Source organism: Pygocentrus nattereri, chromosome 12 (genome assembly GCF_015220715.1).
Source record: "Pygocentrus nattereri isolate fPygNat1 chromosome 12, fPygNat1.pri, whole genome shotgun sequence".
NCBI classification, from domain to species: domain Eukaryota; kingdom Metazoa; phylum Chordata; class Actinopteri; order Characiformes; family Serrasalmidae; genus Pygocentrus; species Pygocentrus nattereri.
The window spans coordinates 26,278,032-26,304,279 of NC_051222.1; the positions used below are offsets into that span (position 1 = coordinate 26,278,032).

General features: G+C 39.1%; 1 protein-coding gene across 2 annotated transcripts in view; it reads right to left on the reverse strand.

Annotated features, from left to right (window-relative positions):
* cnnm2b (cyclin and CBS domain divalent metal cation transport mediator 2b) overlaps positions 1–26,248 on the reverse strand; it is a 55,259-nt gene that overhangs the window by 27,244 nt on the left and 1,767 nt on the right. The gene's annotated exons all lie outside the window — the stretch shown is intronic.

The following is a 26,248-nucleotide window of genomic DNA, read 5'->3' on the forward strand; positions in this document are numbered from 1 at the left end:
GTGTACTATACATTAAACATGTTAAATGCTGTGAGCTATACATTACATACATCGCAAAATACTGAATTTAAAATGGGCTGTTCTGCAGTTTACTTTCCACGTTTAGACTGGGGACTGAATGGAATGCTCGGAAAGTTTAACACTGTTTATATAACACATCAAGAAAATAAGGGAAATTCAGTTTTCTGTGATATGGGCCCTTTAAATGATGTGATGAATCATGCTTAATGTGTCCAGGTGCATCGACTAATGAGGTCAGCAATACCACAACAACACTATTCATAATATAGTTAGTGTTAAAATACTAACATGCTTCAAATTTCACAAAGTGTGGATTAAACTACATTCAGCACATATTCAGACTCACATAACTTGTGGCTACATCTACAAAAGCGCATCCTAAAGCGACTCCATGGCCCTAAATCATTCCCAGGCAAAGTCTTAGAACAGGCTCTGATGAGTCATGGCATGTCCTTGCTGGATGAATGTAAACAAAAAGGCGATAATAAAAGGACAATAAAAATTTTTTAAAAAGGATAATAAAAAATGATTAACAATTGAATGTGACTGAAATACAGTGCTGCTGGTTTGTTTAAAGGCAACCTGAGCTTTTTTTCAATAAAAGACTTGTTAACATATGCCAGACATTGTAACTAACAATTCCAACAACAAAATAAACAATAACTAATAAAGCTGTCCATCATAATATGTAAATACACACACACACACACTTTCTAAGCCGCTTCTCCTGCAGGACAAGGTGTAAATATTTTATAATAAGTACCAGATGAAAAATGAAAAGGTCATTTTTTTGTTTTTACTGTTCAAAAGATTAGTGACTGTATTTTTGCAGTCATGGCTCAAAAGGAAAAGCAGGGCATTAAGTGGCAGTGTTGGCAGGTATGTGTGTGCCATAATTGTTGACACCCCATCATTTAATACTTTCTGTGGCCTCCCTTCGCATATATACCTGCTGAGTCTTCTTCAATAATGCATCCTTCTCACTATGCATGGGGTCAGTATAGACATGTGTCCTCTTTCTTGCAGATTCTTAACATCTCCAGTTGTTCAATCTTCTTTATTATTGCCCTGATTGTTGAAATGGGCATTTTCAGCTGTTTAGCTATTTTCTTCTATCCATTTCCTGATTTGTGCAGCTCAACAACCTTTGAGTCACACACCACTGCTTTATTCTCTGGTCTTTCTAATAGCAATGAATGACGGAGAATTTGGTCTGGTTTTCATCTCATGTATATTCCCAGTGAATCAGGATGTCATGGCTGACCATTAAAGTGTTTCTAATTGCTCGGGTGATCTTAAAAAATATAAAATATAAAATATGCATAGTAATGTAATTCAGTTTCATCAGAATACACTTCAGTTAGGGATGTCAATGACTGTGGCAAAAACAGACTTATTAATATTATTTTCATGACAAGATTGAGGTTTTTTTTCTTTCAATCAATATACCTTAAATAAAAGTTCGATTTTTGCCAATATTTTGAATGAAAGACCACAAAGAGCAAGCAAAGAAGATTATTTTTACAGGCCATTGTGCTCCTAATTACCAGGGGTGCCAATATTTGTGGAGGGCACTGTACATTTTTAGCATTTTCGTGATAGGCAGTGCAGGCTTTAAGCCACCACAACAGGGGTGGAGTTATCATAGTGATTACATTACAAAAAGGCATAACGCAAAACACAAACAAAAATTTAGTTGCTTTAAACCTCTAGATCACACTTGAACTGCGTAATGTAAGGAGCGCTTCTTCTCGGTTGAAGTTTCAAGCAACTTCATGAAACAAGCCAATCAAAACACATCATGAACATACACCATACTATTAAATGACTGATTACACCCGAGTGGCAGATAAATAAGTAAAACAGAAAATGATTTATTGAGTCCAATCACCTCTGTTTTTTATTGTTTTGTAAAACCGCCAAGTTGCATGCAAGAAACTCATGACATGCAACAGAAACATGCAACACTGAAGTTTGTAAACTGAGCCTTAGGCTTTGCTCATAATGTTGAGCTAATCACATACTTTCTCACTGAATAATATTTATTCCAAGTTACTGAAAAAAATATTTAGGACATAAGTCATTACGTCGACCTAATGAGTCATTTGAACCTGAAACAACAAAAGGATTAAAAATGTGGAAACATACAAAAAGTAAGTGATTACTGTGCTGCTCATATGTTAATTCTAAAGTTTTGCCTTTACTGATTTGCATGAAAGATCTAAGTAGATACCTGCCTCCATCAGTGAAAAGTAGACCGTCATTAATTAGTGCCTCTCTTAGTAAACCTGATTCTGGCGTCTTTGCGCCTGTGCACAAGTTTGGAAAATACCGTTTTGCACTTGCGTTTGCAAGACAAGTCTGAGGAGATGGAAGCACAAGCATGTTTTTTTTAAGATTTCAAAAAGGCAAAAAGTAACAAGTGACCACAAATGAGACTGACTGCGCTTGCATCCAACTAAATTAACAATAATGTTGCGTGAAAATAGGCCCCTAGGGGTTTTTACAACAGAGCTGAATTAAACATTAGTTAGTGTTCATTTTAAGACCATTGCAAAATAAAGCAGACGTTTAGCACTGCATGATAAATTTATATAGACCATTTCTAATTTTACTCACATAGTGCTCACATGAAAAACAGCTGAAACTGAGTCATTCAAATTTAGCCATGTCTTCACTCGACTCTGGTTAAGTGTTTTATAGTCCCTCAGAACTGCCTGTTTGGCATGGCTGTCTTTCCTGTAGGAAGAGAGAGTGAGAGAGAGAGAGAGAGAGAGAGAGAGAGAGAGAGAGAGAGGAAGAAAGAGCTTGCTTGACCGTAATCAATGATGCCAGCCCACAGCCTGTCTGAAAATAAAGGGTCCTGGTTGGAAGGTTTCCATGCCAGAGCATTAGGCAGGGGTTTGTGTCGCTTGTAATTTACAACATTGAGGGAAACGGGCAAAAGGACAATGTGGGGTTGGAGGGGTGGGGTGAGGGGGTGGGGGGGGGGGGTTGTGTGGTGTTGGAAGGGAGATGGCACTGAGGCTCTGGGGCTTGGGAATGCCAAAGGGGCAGTTTTTAAAACCCAAGTGGGTTCTTCTGCCCCTGAATGTGTTGTAAAGTGAGTGGGAGAAATAAGGAGTGGCTGGAGAGCTAATGCCTGAAAGAGAAGTGTCGTGCTGAAATCACTCGATCGTTAATTATCGCAAAGTAGAGGAAGGCAAGGGAAACAGAGTAAGCACAGGTTGCGAATTATTCTTTTAAAGGATTTCAGCAAAGCCGTTTTGGTGACTGTGTTACATTGCAATGTACAGCTGTGTACTCCTATACACCATGCATCTGCATACCAATATACACACCTATATGTCCAAGTGTCCAGATTTTTCTTCGAATTAATTCAGCTGCTTTAATGTGTACCCAGGAAAACACCACCAATGACATGGGACGCTCTGGAGCAGCCACACATCATGTCCAGTCCCGAGAGGTGTACAAAGCCCCCACCACTAGGCTGTGGAGCAGTGGATCCTCTGGAGTAATGGAGTACCATACAACATGTTTATGATGATCCAGACCTCACCGATGCTCCTGACATTCCCAAGATCTACTGCAAAGTGTATTAATTAACCTGGATTTTATAAGAAAACAAGTTGTCTATAAACTTTTGGATATGCAACATATACACTTACAAATATAATTCTTGCCTTTAATATCTACATTTCCTGCTTTTATAGCCAATTTCAACCCAATAACAAAACATTTTCATAGCGTACCACACCGCTCAAATGCCAAGCTAACATGGAAAGCTGTTTTCATCCATTACCGAGCAACAAAAAGTGAGAGTAAGAAGAAGATTCAAGCTAACACTGTTTCAAATTCAAACAACACCGAAAAGAAACGGTTCTCTGTGTGGTGGAGGAACGTCACGCTGAGGATTTTCAGGGCCGTCTCCTATACAGAAGTGGATATACAGCTGCATCTCATCTACTGAAGCATGGACTGCAGAATGCTGCGGTTAGCGATCTAAAACACGCTATTTGATGAACTGCAGTGGCAGTGCCAAGATATGGCCAAGAACAACGTTGCCAACTTAGTGACTGTCACTAGATTTAACAACTTTTCAGCTCTTTAGTGACATTTTTTTTAAAAAAGCACTTAGTGACAAATTTAGTGACTTTTTAGACTAACCCTAGCCAGAGGCGTCACCAGTCGTGCTCCACGGGTGAGTGGCACACCTCTCTTTGTGTCCACTCTGTTCAGTGAGTGGCAGAGAGGCCTAGCGTGAATGAGCTGCAAATGCACAAATAGTGTTGCTAAGGACGAATCACTAATCTGTATTGTTTGTTCCTCATTTGTTTCGATTTAAACAATTCAATTTAATAATTTTCACCATTATCACTGTCTTATCACTCACTATCACACTGAAAACAGACCATCCCTATAGTTTGCTGCCCATTCAGAGGCTATGCTCTGTGTGAAATATAAGAATGGCATTCTGTTGCTTCTATCTTTCTCTCTGAGAGATCATTTTACATGTAAATATAGCTAAATTCACAGTACAGGCATTGTCTTTAAATTGTGTGATTGGTGATTTTTTGTCAGATAGCATCTCAGTAGTAAAATCAAACTTTAACAGTGCAGAGCATCAGCTTGGAAATGGCTTGGAAGTGACTGCTGGTTAACATGTAGGCTTAAAAAACAGTTAAATAGTTTCAGTTAATATTTCATACTCGTTCTGTTGTCAGCTTTTATTGGGATTTCAGCTGCACTAAAAGTATATATATATATATATATATATTTTTGCCATGTGTTAATGTAGGCTAGATTGTACATGAAGTGAATCCACTACTGAGTGAAATCAGCTTGTGCTGATGCTAGGTTATCCTGTCACCCAGCCACCTCTTCATCTGATGTTTGCTTTGCACCGTAGCGTCTGTCCATATTGTCTGTCCATAGTATTTCATTATGTGCAGTCTCGAAGCCTGTGTGTCCTCTATGCTTGTCTTCCTCATAGACATAGACTAACTTTGCCAATGTAAAAGTTGTGGCTACGCCCGAGAGAGAGCACTGCATCTAATTTTTATGAAAATAACAGAAGGATGCGGTGAGTGTGGTGTAAGAGTGTTACACTGTGTTCCACATCACTGTTGTAGCTGATGTTGCTATGCAGTTAGCACCATCTAGTCAACTAGTTGAATATGAGCTAACAAACTCTAAACTCTTTCTTTCTTTTTCTTTCTTTCTTCCTTCCTTTCTTTCGTCCTGGTGCCCAAAACGTGGTGCATAAGACTGTCATATGGATACTGATGTACACAACATAGAATATTTAGAGATGCATGTTCTTTGTTTCTTACACATAATAGCTACACACAGTGTAATAGCTACATAACTAAACTCTATAACACTGTAAGCTGTGCAATCACCTATCAGACCCACCTATCAGACATTTATGTATGATCCATGTATTAAGCACTTATGTCCAATATTTGATAATTACATATATGTACATATATTTTGAAATATATGTATATATGTATAACCCAACTGCGCTTGAGCTTGAGGTTGCAAACTGAGTCAGACATTCTCCTTCAGGATTTTCTGATAGAGAGCAGAATTCATGGTTACATCAGTTATGACAAGTCGTCTGGGTCCTACAGATGCAAAGCACACTACCACCACCATGTTTTACTGTTGGTATGATGTTCTTATGATGGAATGTGGAGTTAACTTAACGCCAGATGTAACAGGATCCACATCTTCCAAAAAAGTTCCACCTCTGACTCATCAGTCCACAAAATAGTATCCCAAAAGTCATGGAGGTCAACTAGATGTTTTCGGCTAATGCGAAATGAGCCTTTGTGTTCTTCTTGGTTAGCAGTTGTTTGCACCTTGCAGCTCTCCCATGTATGCCATTTTTGCCCAGTGTCTTTTTTATTGTATCTGTGGACCTTAACTGAGGCAAGTGAGGCCTGCAGTTTTTAAGATCTTTAGATTGGTTTATTCAGTACCTCCTGGATAAATTGTCGATACACTCTTGGTGAATTTTGGTCAGTTGGCCACTCCTGGGAAGGATGCTGTTCCATTTGTGGATAATGGCTCTCACTGTGATTCACTGGAGTCCCAGAATCCCAGTGGCCTTGTAACTCATTTCAAACTGGGAGACTTCAATGACTTTGTTTTACACTAGTATTTGAATCTCTTTAAAATGTGGCATCATATGTTGCGTTTAGAGCCCTACTAGCCTTCTTCACATCACACTGGTTCTATTTCAATAATGTTTAGATTCAACAGGTCTGACAGTAATCATGTCTGGGTGTGGCTGAATTAGGTTACCTGGTTGATTTAGTAGCTAAAGTGTCAATTACCTTTTCACAAAGGACCACGTAGGGCTGAACGGCATGAAATCATCATCACTAAATGAAATCATCGTTTAAAAAGAGCATTTTGTGTTAACCTGGGTTATCTTTGTCTAATATTTAAGGTAGTTTGATGATCTGAAACATTTAAGTGCTCAACATTCAAATATGCAAAAACATAAGAAATTGGGAAGGGGCAAATACCTTTTCACAGTACTGTATGTATGTGTATAGATGAATAGACAACAATATGTCAGATGGATAGATGGCTGATGGATAGATAACAATATAGTTGATGGATATATGGCTAGATGATAGATGGATAGATAGCAATATGGCTGTAAGTGGATGTAAACAGAACTACTTTTTACTATCAAAAGAGAAACTACAGAGAGCTTACAAAGTTCATGTATGTATAAGAAAAACACATTTAACTTGTTTTCTTATTTGTTGTAGCTGCAGCAAGGTTTACATGTTAATCTGGTAAAAATGTGAGAAATCTTCATGGTGTTGTGTTTTTTTCCATCATGTTATTTTGGATCCAAAATCCTGTAAAAGCCACTCTGATTTCAATTAATTGTTCCCTAAAATTCCACTGTTACTCATAATGCTTTAACTCTCATTAACCGTAAGTGAGAAAATGAGAATCCTGTTTTGTACTTCTCACTAAGACCTCTCTCCCACATTCAGTCATTAAGTTCAAAAGATAAACAGGGATAAGGCCATTTTCAAATCTGGTTATGTGCTATGAGCCTGCCAAATAACCAAATCTGGAAAGTAGAAGATTCCATTTGTTTGTTTATTAAATGTTTTCCCCATGGCTGCCAACTCCCAACACAGCTTAATCACTCTGAACACGGGCAGCAGATGACTGAACTGGAAAATTATCTGATTGCATAATGACTGAAAAAAAAGCTTAAAAGAACAACTATTAGCCAAGATTCAATTCTGAAATTTGACCCTACTAACACCATTAGAACTGCCATAGTACTCAAGGCCTGAAAGAAATATTCAATTACAGTAAAGGAATACAAACAGAATACTAACATCTGACATGAATCAAAGCTAAAGAACATAAAGAATAGGAAACAGATCAAAGAGAGAAAAAGAGAGAAAGACAAGTAACGCCAGATCAGACAGACTTGTGTGAGGGGTCCTACTCACACTTCTCTGTTGTTTTACTAATCGGTTTTAAGACCATTTCATGTTGCACCAGAATTCGAGGAATGTAGGCCATTCAAAAAGCCAGGCCCTTAGTATAGAGCTATGAACCTTAAATGCCTCTGAATGGAACAAGTATGGAGAGCAAAAACAGGAGAAATCTTCATAAAGCAAACATGAACGTCTCATTTGATATGTTACGCTAAAATCTCTTGCTCTTGCTTTGTTCATGTGTGCAGGTACTGAAAAACTATGCATGCGCAGGAGAGCGCAGAAAGTCTAAGCCCTAAGCGTGGAGCCCTGCAGAGTTCAAAGGGGGGATCCCACTCAAGGTACCAGCCGTGCTCTTGCCAACATGACGCCACATAATCCCTGCATAAGCAAGGGTTACCAAGCAAAAGCTCAAACAAAACTTTAGTTTTGCACTGTTCAAAAACAGCACTGGAGAGCATTCTGCATTAAGTGACATGATCGCTGAGCTATAAGAGATTCTGATGAAGAAGAAGCGAGATTTTGCCTTAAAACAAGTCAATATATCAAGGAAACCTAATACTACAATGTTATTATTCAGTTCAACCCGCTCTCCTGTTCATTTGTGCCAAGACCCTCAATTACATCACTGTGCCATCCAGATGTACCAGCACTGAGAGAGGATGGGACCGTTTCAGCTCACTTCCACTTTTCATAAAGAGACCGCCTCAGTCAGAAACTGTTTCTAAAGCTTTACCATCCAGTCTTCAAACAGAGATCCTCTTAGCTTTCATTTGGTTTTTAAATTTAAATTGTAGATAGTGTTTGACCAAAGAAGGATGGGTCTCCCCTTGTGAGTCTTGGCTCCTCCCAATGCTTCTTCCTCCAGTCTGAGGGAGTTTTTCCTTGCCACCGTCGCCTCTGGCTTGCTCACCGGGGGATATAAGTTGCAACTGTATGTTTCAAACTTCTATAAAGCTGCTTTGTGACAACATTGTTGTAAAAAGCGCTATACAAATAAACTTGAATTGAATTGAATTCATAATCTTAGGTTTGCTTTACATTGTGACTTCATGTAACGTTAATGATGCTACAGAAGAGCCACTTTTGGTTCCACAATAAAAGAAAAAAGACACACTGAATTAAAAGGTTCTTTGGGGAGGCAAAAGTGCTTCTCCTATTTCATCTACTACAGCATCACTCCAAAAAAAAAATTAAGAATGCACATGAAATTAAATTTCACTTAAATGAACGCATAATGTAAAGCCTCTTGCAACTCAGCTGAAACTCTGAAACTCTGCAGCAGTTACACACATCTCAACTTTGTGAAGCAATTTTAATAAAACAGCCAATCAAAATGCTCTTACTGTACCAAGTGATCACAGCAAACACCATCATTCCAACCAATTGATGTAGTTTGACACATTATGGACAAAAAAAACATGGAATAATAATAATAATAATAATAATATAGAATAATATTGATTATTTGCTTGTACATGGTAAAATGAATGGACATTCAAGGCTCCTTTTGCCACACTGGCGGACGCCTGTAGGAAAAGGACGATTCTCTGAGGAACTTAAGACAGCTGAAGCAAGATTCCTGATAGAACCCAGTGAGGTAGTTACAGGTTCCTGCAACAGTTTGTAGACTTGTACAGGTTCCACCCTTAAAAATGTTTGGGGCACCTAAAATGTGTCTTTCAGTTCTCTGAGCACCCTGCTGGATATCAGAGACACCTTAAGATTTTACAGTGAATCAGTTAGCTTCATTAGCTAGTTAGCTAGCCAACTAACATTGACACAACATTGTTTTAATGACAGGTTGCGCCAGAATTTGTTCTGCTTTGTTAGTCTGCTGCACTGTGATCTATGTAACAGGAGAAAGGGTTAATCTACTTCTCTCCTGATATGAAATGATTTATTATTATTATTATTATTTTTATTTTATATCCACATTTTTAAATATTAAGGTTTCAAGAGGATTCCAAGTGTTCAACACCCAGCAATGCCTCTCCATCCATGGCCGGGAGTCTCCCCATCACCCCGATGCTCCCCAACGCAGATGCAACAGAATGGATAGAATTGACTTCACTTTAGACATATCACATGCCAGCCCTTACCATTGTAGCATTACATAAAACAGGAAGACCAGGTGGGAACTGGCCATGACTGAACCAATTTATTTTATATATATATATATATATATATATATATATATATATATATATATATAAAATTTAGGAATAATTCTATGTATGAAAATACTGACTCTTAATTGTCAAACTAAGAGAATAACCAAATGTGTCACAAATGTGTCAATAACCAATGTCACTTTCATTATTTCAGAAAAGTGCATAAAAATGATGTTGCACACAACTGGCAACCTGCAACTAGATGTGTGAATGTTTCACCATGTAAAATCAGCCATAAGACATATTATTCAGTAACTGCTATAAATGCTTTGGTAACCACTATGAAACAAATTGATAGGACTAAAATGTAGCAGAAAGTCAGTAGTTACAGGACTAATGTAGCCACAAGCAGACTGGTGAGGTAAAAGTGAGTTCTCTCACTTTAGCGAGTCAAAGTTGAAAGCAGGTTGTTGAATCTGAATTAAGCATAGATTGGCCTACATTAGGGCAAGGGGTTACGGTTCAATACGTGCAGAAACGCAGGCAGGGGCCTTTCTCTTACTACGTCCTTCGCTTCATTAAAAAAAAAAAAAAAAACCTACAAAATGCTCAACATGTCTAAAATGTGCAGTACAATACACTCCAACTAACTTACAATCAGTTTGCATTATTGTGTCTTTTGCAGTTTGCAGTATTGAGTCCTTAGATGGTTTCTGTGTTCTAGTCCTTTTCTGTATAATCTACATAATAGTTTTATAGCGGGATTGAATCAGTCTTCTCTTAGTAGTAAATAAAGCTCCCCACACTTTTGACTGACACATTTTACTTTCAACTTCTCTAAGAAACATATGTTTTTCTTATCAGTGCTAATGATCTCAATACTGCTACATGCTGAAGCCGGTTTGGGATATTATCTGGGGACCGTGTTTTACATATTGCATCCAAATAAATGACACTAAAATATTTATTGCGACCCTAAATTTAGCTTAACGAGTTTTTAGATAGGTTTGGAGAGACCACCATTACCCTCAATAAAATGCAAACAGTTCTGAATACTAAGACTAGGCTGGGGAGCTCCTGAGATTCCCAACTGGCCAAGAAAGTTGCACCCTTGGCACACATTAGTGCTCAAGTCAGAAGTTATCATGGAACGCCTGAAAGGAAACTTAGACCAGGGTTTGTTTTAGCAAGTTTTTTTTTCTTTGTTGTTTTTTTTTTTTAAACTGAAAAACCGTAAAATCAAATCTCTTCAGACACAATGATGACAATAAAATATTCCAACAAATTACATGCTAATTCCAAAAAGAATACATTTTTAATACTCAGTCACATCAGGAGTGTACGCTGAAGTAAATAATGTCTTGGTAAATGATAATATGTTTTAATGTAGCCTGTAGCCAATTTGCTACACTAATTAAGCAATGATAGCCTACTTAGCCTTTTTAAGTCAGAGACACGGTGAATATTAATGTCATATTCCAACCAGTGGTGTCCTGTGACTATTAGACCTAGGCCTTCATTTTGGGCTATAAATGTCTAAAACATGAGGGAAAAAATCTGCCTCTATGATAATTTGTGCTAATGGCAGAATGCTAAGGGCAATTCTCATGAACACTTTTTGGTAGGTCTGTTTAAATATATCTACCCAGGAGAAACTATTTCTGTCTGACTGATTTTCCGCTCAGCATTTCAGAAATATAACCATTTGTTTCCCTTCAAAATTGAACAAAGAGAAAAAAACAAGAATTAAAACAGTTTAAATACAAACATGTTTTTACAGAATAAAAATCAACTAAAAATTACACACACATTTTTTAGTTCCCAGAAATCATTAGACCTTCTTTGAAGGCCTAAATGGCCCCGAGGGTTCCCTTCTGCATTCAACAGTTTTCTATATAGGCTATTCAAGAGTATGCACTACAGGCTTATGTAAGGGCATAGAGGCTGACATCTGGACCAGCCAAAGACTGTGGTAAGGGTAATTTAGTGCAAAAAACAGTTCAATCAACTTGGCCGAGATCCGCCTACTTTGACAGAAATGGCCAATTGTCAAAGCTGAGTAACAATAAAAACATACCAGCGATGATCAAAGTTGTATCAACGTCTAGATTTTATGTTTATTTATATTGGCTACATGTAAAAACATAGTCATTAAACTTATATAGTTCATCTTTCATTTGATGTTGTCATTCTTGTATTGCCCAAGTGTTTCTGCATAATACCAACCTATGGCCAGAATTTTACCCATTCGTGTAGCAAACAAATCCCACTCAAGACCAAAATTTCCTGGCAAAAACTCTGACCTACAGAGCAGGTGGAAAAAATTACAACAGAATGACAGCACAGTAGCATAAGAGACACTGCTTTGTGTTATTGCACATGTATTTATCAGCCTACATGAGGCCTTTGTACTGAGATTCACTATAGAGTGTCGTAAAGATGATATAAAAGATAGGTAAGAAGTACAGTTTATGATGGCTGTACATGAGACACTGCAGGGACTTAACAGTTTTAGGGCTCTGGCTTAATCAGAGAAAATCTTTATGTTCAAAGGAATGCAGCTTGTGACATCATGTTCATATCAGGGTGAAGCATGCAGGTATGTATGTACCATGAATTGCAGATGAAAGATGCTGATTTAATGGGAACAAACTGCAAGGGTTGCGCAAGACCAAAGAATAGCCAAGTCAACCTTTCCAGAAAGAGCAATGGGTTGCTTTAGAGTAACACAGACAGTATGGCAGCCTGAAAATATGACTAATCTAATAGCGTATGGCTTTAATTACACAGTGATAAAATACAATATGATAAGCCAATACATAAAACACTGTTTGACTTTTATGAAATAGCAATAAACACTTCTTCTGCCAAACAATGTAGTTTATTAACAATGGGTTATGGCTGCCGGGCACCAAGCAGTCAAAGATTATTTTATGAACAGCACAATGATTGTTAATAAACTGGAGCATTAATATAAAATTAAACTGTCAATATCAAGTATTTTACAGTGGCTTCAAATGCGGTTTGATCAAATTTTAGAACCAGAATGTTCCATTTAAGGAATCTGCATTAAAGTGCACTGAACAAAGGAATCATCAGACAGTGTTCAAGCCAGCTAGAAGTCTTGCATTCTAGCTCCTTTCCAGCTTCCAACACAGCTGAAGCAGGAATATAAAATGTACCAGCTTCAATTGTGTTCTTTGGAGGTTTTCCAAGAATCTGGCCAACCTAAATTCAGATCTAGTGTGTCACACAGTAATTGATCTAAAATTTCCAAATAGTTTGCAATTCATTTTCACAACAAAATAGCCTTGATAACACTAAGCACAGCTCAGGCAGCTGAAACAAGATCTTTTAACCTTCCTGATAAGCCACCTATATCAGCAATAACATCGTTCTCTGTTATCAATTATCAGGAGCTTAAACATTATCAGGATGTTATAAACAAATGAAGTTCGGCCAGATGTGATCTAGACCCTGTCCCCACCTCTCTCCTTAAGATGTTTTCTCATTGTGTTCATTTGTTTTTACGCAAAACGGTTGTTAGATGCTTTGAAAGCTGCTCTAGTGAAGCCTCTGCTAAAAAAAAAAAAGAGTGGCATTGATCCTTACATACTTACACACTAACGCAGTCTTAGAAAAGCATGTTTTCAACAATTGGACAATTAAACGTATATCTAACATTGAAAAAGTTATTTGAGAAGTATCAACTAGGTTTTCATTCTAACCATAGTAGTGCTAAGTGGTACTGACAGAGCTAAAATTGCACTGGTTTGTGTTGTCAGTGTCTTCAGCTTAGCTTTGATGCAGAACATACTTCTATTTTTGTCTTATTAGATGTTAGCTTTGGCTGCTATTCATCACAAGATTCTAAGCCACCACCTTGAATATTGGGTAGGCCTCTCAGGAACCGTTTTTAGAGTGGTCTCAATCATACGACCCCACTTCCGAAAAAGTCAGGGTGAAAACAGCACGAAGACAACATATGAAATGTTGAAACTGGGACGTTTTATTATTAAAAAAAACAACAAAATGCCCATTTTGAATTTTATGCCAGCAACATGCTCCAAAAAAGTTGGGACAGTGGCAACAAAGGGCTGGTAAAGTTGTGTAATGCTAAAAAAGCCCCTGGCGTTTAGTTGGCAACAGGTCAAATGATTGGTTATAAACAGAGCATCACAGAGAGACAAACTCTTGCAGAAGTAAAGATGGGGAGGGAATTAAATAAAGCAACAATTCAAGAATAACGTTTCTCAACATAAAATAGCAAAGAACATTTGTTTTTCATCATATATGGAACATAATAACATTAAATTATGAGAGTCTGGAGAAATCTCTGTATGTAAGGGACAAGGCCAAAACCCAGTATTTGCTGATGATCTTTGCGCCCTCAGGTGGAACTGCATTAAAAACAGACATGATTCTCTAACGGAAATCACTGCATGGGCTCAGAAACACTTCTGAAAACCACTGTCTGTGAAAACAGTTCATTACTGCATCCACAAATACAAGTTAAAACACTAAAACACAAAGAAGAAGCTACATAAACAGGACCCAGAAACACTGATGCCTTCTTTGTGCTTGAGCTCATTTAAAATGGACAGAGGCTAAGTGGAAAAGTGTCCTGTGGTCCAACAAATCAAAATTTGAAATTCTTTTTGGAAATCACAGACATTTTGTCCATCGGGCTAAAAGCCTCTCAGCTTGTTATCAGTGCACAGCGTTCATGATGATATAGGGGTGCAGTAGTGCACATGGCAGGGGTGACTGGCACACCTGTGAAGGCACCGTTAATGCTGAACAATATGTGCAGGTTTTGGCAACATATGCCGCCATCCACACAACATCTTTTTCAGGGAAGGCGTTGATCATTTCAGCAAGACAATGTCAAACCTTAAAGACCCAGGATAAGTTCTGTTACTCGTTTGTAAGGCTCTAAATGAGCTAGCAGCCACATACATCACAGAATGTCTGTCTGTTTTTGTTCCAGCACATAATGTTACATCTGCAGATACTGGCCGCCTGCAAACACCTTCCGTAAAATACAGAAAATGCAGAGTTTTTCAGTTATTATGCTTCTGAACTGTGGAACTTAATTCCACCTTTTACTGGACAATATTGACTTGTAAAGCAATTAGAGCTGCCACCAATATGAACAGTGCTATATTAATAAAGATATTATTAGATATTAGATATTATTAGATATTGTAGTGTGTTCAAGAAATGTTTTGGCATGTTGGTTTTGGGTTGTTTGTTCTCCAGCAATGGTTGCACTTGCTTGGTTGATGTGATAGTGTTAGCTGTGATTTTGTAGTTTCAGCATGATAGTCTACTTTCTGATGCTCATCTTAAGAATTAAAAACAGCTCATTTTAAAATGTAAAAAAAAATTAACAAAAAATATATATGTTTTAATAATATTTTACATTGCATAATAATTTAGAACATTTACTCGCTAAATAAAAAATATATCGCTGTTATTGAAGGAAAACCTTGTATCTCCAAATTGGTAACTTTATAGAGAAGGAAAAAACCTACTTTACTTTTAATGTAAGTCAATGGAACCAGACATCATTTTGGGCTGTGTCTTATGGCCCATTCTTCATAAAATTTACAAACAATGTGAAGGGCAACAGGCATTTTCAAATTATGTCAAAAACTGAAAAATGTTTTCTTCTGACAGCAGAGATCTACCATCTTTAAAAGAAATACAATGAATGCTTGTTTATTAATTATTTTAAAATCAGCACAAGGCATGTAAAGGTGTACTCTAAAGAAGAACACAAAAGCAGCTTCTGAGGGCTCCCAAGTGGCCCAGTCGTCGAAGTGTTGCCCTTATAATCAGTTTGATCCCCGGTGATAGCCATCCTTGGCCATCCCCTACAGCCAGAAGTTCTGTAACCTCTCTCAACACCCAATATCACCCAGTGCCATATTAGCAAAGATTACAGAATTGGTGATGTTCTCCTCCAAACACGCTGAGTACTCCAACAATGTTTCCTTAGTAGCAGTTTGAAAAGAAGCATTCACATGACTCACAGGGAGCATGAAAGCCCTAAACCTGTTGGTCATTTTTTTGACTATTGTAGGTGGAATCGGACATGACCAAACTAGGGAGCCTGAGTAGACTGATAAATCAATGAGATGAGTTAATTATTCAGTGAGGTATTTCAGCGTTACTTAACTATTTAACAGGAAGATGGAACTGAACAGATGGTAGTGAACAGTAGTGAACAGGTTCACAAGTGATAAGCTTGGCATCTCTGTTGTACTGGACCTGTGCATGCATTTTGTGTGAAATTACATGCATGTCATTCACAGTGACAAAGCTGATTATATTACAGAGTTTGCCATGGGGCGCTGGTTGAACAAAAGTGAGTACTTTCTGTGGCTTTAAGGTAGTTTCATTTTACTATTTATAAGATTTAAGCTATATGGCATATTCAGCATTATGTCACTATAATATACACAAACCACAAAGTCACTTTCGTCAGTCAAAACTGACAAAAGCAGCCTTTATGACAGACAACAGCATCTGGAATAAACCTTTATGTAGGTGTGAGTCCGTTGTCATGATGAGCTTATGTAGGTGTCATGTACCTATCTGAACACTGCCCTACAGTAAAGAGTTACCTAAATTGCCGTCATTAAATCCTAAAGTTAGTATTTGACCTCCCAACCTACCAAACAAGAGCTCTTGAGGGAATATCAGGGAGAAACTGATGAGCAAGCAGAGAGCACAAACAGACTCTGCAGACCAAAGGAAAATGTGATGGGGGGGGTCTACTGGAATGAAGCTCTGAAGTTCATTAGCCAGTTTGAGGTGATAACAAATCATCTCACCTAGCACAAATTCACTCAAAGCAGCCTGCACAAATCACTGATAACAATACTGGAAGTGAACCAAATTACTGTGAAAGGTCACTAGGTTCAGGAGAGGACATCAATCCCTGGACTAGGGGTAAAGAAACTTTAAAGCCCTCTCCCATCACACACATCAGGAAGAACCCATATGCGCAAGCGTGCCTTTTTTCTGTACGGCTTGGTACAGCTAAAGATGAGTGATGACCTCTAGAACTAAAATATGAAAAAAGGCAGACGCAAATAAAAGATGTGAAAGGTTCTACTTTTGCTTCATTTCCAGACACAAAGAAACCTTAACATGAACACAAAGATGTCCATGAAGTCCATCTTGAAGTATTCATTTCGAACATATTCGTTTAATATACAGTACTGTGCATTGATATACAGTTTTATACAGTCTTGCTGGTCTACCACGTCTAGAGTGGCTTTTAGGAGTCCCGTTTCCCCTGTATCTTTTATCATGTTTGAAAAACTCCTTTTTTTTTCACTTATTTTACTTTGACTGATTTTGGTCATTATGCAAGTTTAAAGCTGATTTAATCATGTCAGAAATACCTCCTGAAGGAATGAATAAATTGTACTTTAATGATGACCATTTTGCCAGGGAAATGAAATAAATAAAGGGTGGTCTCTGACATTTATATGATGTAAAGGGCAGCAGGCATTTCCAAATAGTGTATTAAAATAAAAGGAAACTGAAAGGAAAACAGGTTTTTGATACTGCAAAAGTGATCAAACACTGCCAGTGAATATAGAGCTGCTACTGTTTGCTCTAAAATAGCATCACTGTCAGCCACAAGGCCGCTCCCCTAATAGTGTCCGTAGCAATACTGACTCATTGTTTTGAGGTGAGAAAAGTTACGTTCATTCACAAAGCAGTGAACAGAGTCAGTGGAATAATTCTTGTCAAGTTCTGCTTGACTGCATAGCATAGCCTTGGGCCAGGTCCAAAACGTAAACTCCGACTTACTAATTAAATGCACAACCTGCTGCTAGGTGGTCATTTCCTGTATGACAAACTCACTGTTACACTCATAAAGGAACAATTAGTGTAGTTCCAAGAATTTGGAGTCTGCCTTATGAAGTCGCGGGGGACTCTCTTTTGGGTCAGTGCCTTCTACAGTAGATGACCTTTTTTTTCCCTTCAGACTAAATGTTTTCACTCCTGCTTTTTGGCTTAGTGGCCAACGTTGGTTTCGCTTCCAGCCACTGAAAAAAAGTCTGACAAAAGGATGATGGCTCTACCGAAAATCCAAGTTACCCCAAATGTAGCAGTTAAGACATGTTCAGTGTCTGGAATTCACTATTTTTAAGTTTGCACTTTCATTTCATGTTTTCCCCAAATTGTAGCTTGAATGCAGGGGTTGGAAATGATGCAATTCCAAGCTCCAACTTCCGACATATGAGCCAAGTTAAGTGCAGCATTTGTCAGCACAATCTCACTGTGTGAGAACCATTTTACTCATTGTTTTTAGGATATCAGCTTGTTTTCCTTTCAACAGGAACAGTTGCTGCATTCTGAATCACTTCATATCACAGAAATAGGGCCCTATATAGTTTTTGATGGAAGTGTGCGAAGATTTAGGCGTGTAGTTTGCACAATGCTAGCCTGTGGTTATAAGCTTACCCTAAGCTTCCATTACTTGTTAGCTACATTAGCCTCGCAGCTCCAGTGCAAAACTAAAGAAACAAACTTCAGTCACCAAACACGTTTTGGCTGAATGACCACAGGAAAAATCAGGGAAACTGTTTTTCTTCCTTTCGTGAATTTCTGTGAGATTGGCAGAGCGATCATTTTAACTGAGAAAGCTACACCAGAGTGGAAACAGATTTCACTTCTTTAAGGAGTGTGCATGGTGGGAAGTGGTGTTTTGTTCCCGCTCTGGAGTGCCGCGTTGCTCTGCAAGAGGCGATAGATTAATTAACAGTGACTTACCATACAAAGCACTTTGAACCGAGTGTGTGTGTGCGCTGACCACAGCCACCATGACGTGAAACTTTGACCCCCACCCTCTTAATCAGTCATTAGAATACAGACAGCCAATGGCGAGTTCTTTCTGGTGACAGGCCAAAATTACAAAAAAGGGCACACACACACACACACACACACACACACACACACACAAACAGGTTTCTAACATTCTTGTAATGGCCCCATGTCCTAGTCACTAAGTCACAAGCAATTCACAACTCAAAGCTCATTCTCAAGGCTAAGCCTGGAGCAATGTAATGTTTTGTCTCGGACCACTATAGACAAAACATGAAAACTACGTATATAAGCAAGTAAAGCATTTTCAAACAACTGCAGGTGGTCCATGACACCAAGCTTTGTTGTTTTATACACATGCATAAAACCCATTTTGGCTTGCATGAATGTATGAAAGACAGACTTTGTGGCAATGTTCTAAAAAAGTCATGCTGCATTTAACCGAAGCTCCAAACTTGGAATTTCCCACCTTCGGCTAGGAAAAATCTAAGGTAATGCACCCTCAACTGGGAATTCCTACTTGGAAAGTCAGGATGATGTTCTCAACTATGAGCTCAGTGTATGACGTCAAATCAACATGCCTGCTCACACCATATTAAAAATAAAGAACTGCTTCCCTACTTTTAAATGGGATTTGCTGTAGACCAGTCAACACACAGACACAGTGGTCGGTCAAACTATAACACTGAACTGAAGTGAACTAAATATATCTGAGGTTAATAATGTTAAAGTTATCACTCACATTGTTAATGTTAGTGTGTTAATGTGACTAATGTTGCTAACTACACTTTCATCTTTTCCCAAATTGCAGCTTGATTGCAATTCCAAGCTCCAACTTCCAACATATGAGCCAAGTTAACTACTGCATTTGTTCCGACAGCACGATCTGACTGCTTGAGAACCATTTTACATCTGTCGTTTTCAGGATGGCGGCACGGTAGGGATGGTGGGTAGCGCTGTCGCCTCACAGCGAGGAGGGCCTGGGTTCGATTCCCCGGCTGGGTGACCGGGGTCCTCTCTGTGTGGAGTTTGCATGTTCTCCCCGTGTCTGCGTGGGTTTCCTATGAGTTCTCCGGTTTCCTCCCACAATCCAAAGACATGCAGTCAGGCCAATTGGACATGCTAAATTGCCCCTAGGTGTGAGTGACTGTCTGTGTCTGTCTGTCTGCCCTGCGATGGACTGGCGACCTGTCCAAGGTGTATCCTGCCTTCCGCCCGAAGACTGCTGGGATAGGCTGCAGCACCCCCCCGCGACCCTGACGGAGAAGCGGCTTAGAAATGGATGGATGGATGTTTTTATCAGCATGTTTTTTTTTCAACAGTAACAGTTGTTGCTTTCTGAATCACTTCATATCACAGAAATAGTGCTATATATAGTGTCAGCCATCGAGTGTTGTTGAAATTTCTATGATAAAACCTGTAGTACACTATCAGAAACCCATAATGGACTGCAAATTTTGTTGTACTGATGATGTACATTACAAATTCCTATGCATACCATAATGCAATGGTGGCTTAAGGATGTAATACAAAAATAAAACTAGATGTGCCACGTCATGCAGTGCAACATTGCACATTGTCACGTAGCAGAGCTCTGCTACAGAATGCCTTTTTACGTAAAAGGCTCACTGCCTTTCTCTGAGTCACATTCAAGGACATGATCTACTGTGGCTTTTTCTGGTCTCAATATGGCTATAATTGAATCTAGTTATGGCAAAACACTGCATGGTGCGCTGTGACGTGCTGAGAAGCTGAACAGTGATCAGACTCGTGGATGCACCGTGCCAGTGTGTGTACATCCATTAAAAACAATGGTCTCGGATTTTTGTGTCTGACGGCCTTTGAAGCGGGAACACTCAAACTCAGAGAGCATGAATTTTGAATACAAAGGTAAGACAATGTCAACTTCACTAACAAAAACAGCAACACATTTATAAACCATCCATGCATATTTCATACTTCACTAGCTTTATAGACGGATTTTTTTCGTGGCTCATTATAAGTAATGTCTGACAGCCAGTCAGCTAGGTTTATCTAGCCTGCCGTCCTCCAATAGTAAAAATCGCTGCAACTGTTGACAGACACCTCTTGTATGTGACGTTAATGTTAATGGTTTCGTTTCTCTTAACAGCCAGTTTAACAGTTCATAGGGCAAGTCTTTGATTTGTCTGCACAACAGATGCATCACACAAATGTCCGTGGCTTTTTTATAAAGCACTGCTTCTTAATTTAGTGTACAAAAAGTCTTTTGGTCACCCCATGCTCGTTCAGTAATCAGTTCACTAAAAGCAATCGATCACTCACAGCTCTGTTATCACGAATGATATCATGGCTGCGATTATCCACTGTAATCGCCTTCAGCTTGTGTCTGCAACCAAATCACAGCCATGACGTTATCCACTATAGCATACAAACTCTTGTGTTCTACTGCTTAAATACTGGATGGATTGAGATGTACTGCATACACACCCCGTCTAATTAGTGAAATCAGCTTCTTTAAGGTATACTGATTGCTGACTCAGGTTTTTACCCAGCTTGAAAAATCTCCATAGAAAAGCACTGACAATAGAATGTGACTCTCTGGAGCAGCTGTACAGGAGCCTAAGATCACCATGCCAAGCAAAACGGGTATAAAGCCCCTCAGGCATTGGGCTGAGGAGCAGTGGAACTGTGTTCTCTGGAGTGATGGAGCTCCATCTAGTACTTTTGATGGGAACAGGAATGATCCAGAACTGATCATCCAACATCAGTACCTGACCTCACTAATGCTCTTGTGGCTGAATGTAATCAAATACTTACAGCAATGCTCCAACATCTAATGTAAAGCCTTCTCAGAAGAATAGAGGCAGCAAATTACTGCAGCAAAGAATTCAGAACCATTTGTCACACCATGAAATTAAACCAGGGCAGGTTCCCTAACCTCCAGCCCACGACTTTTAATACCCTTGATTACAGAAGAAACTCTGGATGAGCAGATGTCTATAAGCTCCTGCACATATAGTGTATATTTTCTACAATGCAGTGCAACTTACATGTTCTTTACTTTTATACTAACTATATAAAATCTTCAGATGTCACAGTCTTAATGTTTAATTAAACTGATTTAACCCATTACGCCTAAAAGGGTGTGCAGGTCTATTCCTTACTCTCTAAATATAACTAGGTGCCAAAAAGGTTCTATGGAGTGATTTCAAATAAGATCCACTATTAGTTCCTTTATTGCTCCTTAGTAAAAATTGAAGAAAGGTTCCATAATCATTTAGGAACCTTAGGTTTTGAGAGTGAACATATTAGTTTTTATAGTAGTTGTTGAATAATGTAAACAAAGATGCAAAACTGCCTGTTTTGAATTCACAATTTTTGTGACATCACAAAAACAATGATATATATGTGCCTTTTCTGCCTACAATAGATTAGCCCTGCCTATTAACACTGGGTGTAAGGGGTGTTGTGGCCTAGACTGCTTTATAAATGATGCAATACAAGGCAGTATACACACACACACACACACACACACACACACACACACACATACACATATACATATATATATATATATATATATATATATATATATATACACACACATACATGTACACAGTATCTCACAAAAGTGCATACACCCCTCACATTTCTTCAAATATTTTATTATATGTTTTTATGGGACGACACTATAGGAACTTGGATATAACTTAAAGTAGTCAGTGTACAGCTTGTATAGCAGTACAGATTTACTGTCCTCTGAGAATAACTCAACACACAGCCATTAATGTCTAAATAGCTGGCAACACAAATGAGCACACCTCACAGTGAACATGTCCAACTTGTGCTCAAAGTGTCAATATGTTGTGTGACCACCATTATTATCTAGCACTGCCTGAACCCTCTTGGGCATTCAATTCACCAGAGCTGCACAGGTAGCTACTGGAATCCTCTTCCATTCCTCCATGATGACATAACAGAGCTGGTGGATGTTAGACGCTCCTCCTCCTTCCACTTAAGGTGCTCAATTAGGTTTAGGTCTGGAGACATACTTAGCCAGTCCATCACCTTTACCTTCAGCAAGGCAGCTGTCATCTTAGAGGTGTGTTAGGGGTTGTTATCGTGTTGAAAAACTGCCACGTGGCAGTTTCCGAAGGGAGGGGATCATGATCTGCTTCAGAATGTCATAGTACATGCTGGAATTCATGTTTCCCTCAATGAACTGCAGTTCCCCAGTACAAGCAGGACTCATGCAGCTCCAAACCATAATGCTACCACCACCAGAGCTTGACCGCAGGCAAGAGACAGTTTTCTTGGTACTCCTCACCAGGGCGCCACCACACGTGCTGGACACCATCTGAGCCAAACAAGTTTATCTTGGTCTTGTCAGATCACAGGACATAGTTTCAGTAATCCATGTTCTTGGACTGCTTGTCTTCAGCAAACTGTTTGCGGGCTTTCTTGTGCATCAGCTTCATAGGGGCTGCCTTCTGGGACGACGGCCATGCAGACCGAGTTGATGCATTGTGCGCCGTATGGTCTGACCACTGACAGGCTGACGTCCCTCTTCTTCGACCTTTGCAGCAAAGCTGTGTCTATTTTTTGAAGCCAAACTCTGGATATTATGCTGAACATGTGGACTCAACTTCTTTTGTTGGCCCTGACGAGGGCTGTTCGGAGTGGAACCTGTCCTGGAAAACCGTTGTATGACCTTGGCCACTGTGCTATAGTTGAGTTTCAGGGTGTTAGTAATCTTCCTATAACCTCGGCCATCTTTGTGGAGAGCACCAATTGTATTTCTCACATCCTCAGAGAGTTCTTTGCCATGAGGTGCCATGTTGAATATCCAGTGGCCAGTATGAGCGAATTGTACCCAAAACACCAAATTTAACATCCCTGCTCCCCATTCACACCTGGAACCTTGTAACTCTAATGAGTCACATGACACCAGGGAGGAACGACACAATTGGGCACGATTTGGACATGTTCACTCTGAGGTGGACTCATTTGTGTTGCCAGCTATTTAGACATTAATGGCTGTGAGTTGAGTTATTCTCAGAGGACAGTAAATCTGCACTGCTATACAAGCTGCACACTGACTTCTTTAAGTTATATCTAAGTTTCATTCCTATAGTGTCGTCCCATGAAAAGATATAAGAAAATATTTGCAGAAATGTGAGAGGTGTACTCACTTTTGTGATATACTATATATACACACACACACACACACATATATTGCTGTTGTCAGAAGAAAACCTCATATCTTCAAAATGATAAAGAAAAAGAAAAAAACTTACTGTACTTTCAATGTAAGTAATTTCAGGCAGTTTCTTTTGGTCCATTCATCATGACATTTACACACAATGTAAACAGTACAAATATACTCTTTCAATGATTTCAAAGCATTCTATTGTAGATATAAACACTTCAGCTCTAGTACTGATTAAATTATTTCAGCCAATCATAGTCAAAGCAGGCTAAACTTCTAAGCAGTCACTTATAGAAACTGCATCTGATCCTGCTGAAGTGTTGTAATGAAGGTGGTAAAGCCTGTAGGTGGAAGTCAGAGGTCAAATACTGTTATCATTTAACTTAAAGAAACGTGTGTGCTCACATAAAGACATGCACATAAAGTCACCTGCCCAAACACCTTAGATCAGTTATAATCACAGTCACAGAGGGAGAGAGAGAGAGATGGGAGGAAAAAGGTAAGGAAAAGGGAGAAAGAGAGAAAGAGAGGGAGAGAGATGGGGAGAGGAAAAGGAGAGAGAGTAGAAAAAGAAAGAGAAAAGAAAGATGACAGGAGAGAGAAAGACTGGGGTAAACAATGCATGTAGCAGAGGACAGAAGTCAAGATTGAGACAGAGAGAGAAAAGTTTGTGTGTGTGAGAGAGAGAGAGAGAGAGAGAGAGAGAGAGAGAGAGAGAGAGAGAGAGAGAGAGAGAGAGAGAGAGAGAAACAGAGAGAGAGAAACAGAGAGGGGCTCTTGGACATGATGACCCTGTTGATAACCTAAGCCACACTGCACTATTCCCACAAATCTGTAATGCATTCAGATTCAGAGAGGGAGGCGTGTAAACATTAACGCTGCAGGTGACGGCCAACAGCACGCATACATTTAAACTAAGTGAAGGGAGGGACCACAAGCACACCCTTCAGTCACCCAACACTTGGGCTGAGTCGATCCCAAAAAGAATCGAGAGCCGACTCTAAAGCCTTGTACGTTCATCAACCTGCCCACAAGAAGTTTAAGATACTCAGCTATCACTTCCTCTACAAATGTTACATTTATAACAGAAAATACTTCAAACAACACTGCAGGGCTGAAACTTCTGGGGAGTCCCTGTTACTCAGTTACTCAGTACTCAGAGCCTTCCAAATTTCCTTTCTAATGTCAGATTTAATGAATATTGCATTCAATTTCTGCCAAATGTCCTTTTACTGTGCAGAATCAACTAATGGAATCAAACAGCCCTACCAGACTGTTTTAGCTTGGATTCGAGAAGCTCAAACACCTCAAACTCTCTGCTCTGATGCCCTTCAGCACCTACACTGCAAAATAAGTGACAAACCCCCAACCCTCATTTTCACATGAACAAAACACATTATATCAATACTGTTCTGTCTGGCAGTTCACCTCTAGCAACAGTGCTTGGTAATAGTTATGATCTGTAGCATAACTATTCGGTGTTGTTGATCGTGCCCCCTGTGTAGAAACTGAGAGAACTGCACAGCCACGACTCCCAGAAAGATTGAACTTACCATTACCCACAACATACCTCACCAGTCAGCTTCCATCAACACTAAAGAGACAATACTTACATACTGCTCATAATCCATCTTATTCAGGATAATCACTAACTCGGCATCTTACTATCATTTTAAAATCATAAATAGGAAGTCTAATGTAAACATTTAGGTTAACATTTGATGATAGTGAGTGGAGTGGCCAGCCTTGAGAGTATCGACATGTTTGAGGTATGAGAATAGCCAGTAAACAAGCCAATTACACCGTCATATTTTAATCAGTACATTTGTTTATGGGGGTCATTCATTCCTTTTGCGCTGGGGCCCATAAGAGCCTACTTACACCATTGATTGTGTGATGTAATACATTTTATTCATGATGTACACATAATATCAAGTCAATTTAGATCTTCCCTTTTACGTAGATGTCTATTTCTCAAGGTTTTGATCTGATGTTCTGCTCAGCCTGTGTGTTTTGGTGCACCTGGAGGGCTTATAGATCAACAATTATGAGCAAATAAGCCACAGAGCAAACCTGTGTTAATTAATACTCTTGACATGGGGAAAATGGGCTGATGCTCTTGCTCACTTTGTTAACCAAAGAAGAACCAAAGCTGCTTTAAGTTTCAGCTGTGAGTAAAAGCGCTGAGCTACAGCACACTCATTGAGTCCAGTCCAGTCAGTGTGAGTGATGTGTAGCCTAACTTTAAACCTCCTGGCTAAGTTTGTATGAGTCAAAACTGAGCACCAAAGCTGGGTTAACAGCTCCTCTGTGAGTCTCCACAAAGACATACACTCTTACTGTGGCTCTCCCCAACACAGTAAACAGCATCCTTGTGTTTTAATAGGACATGTGCACCATGACGCACCATGCGTAAAAGGCACGGAGTTGGACACAAGCGTTGCACGTATTTTCACGAGTCTATTTAAAAAGGAGCAGATAGAAAACACGCAGGGATCTTGTGACCAAGCTGGTCTAAAGCTGAGAAAAGTGCAAGACGAGCTGGACAAAAGCTGGTTACAACCCCAATGTGCGCCAAACTCCAG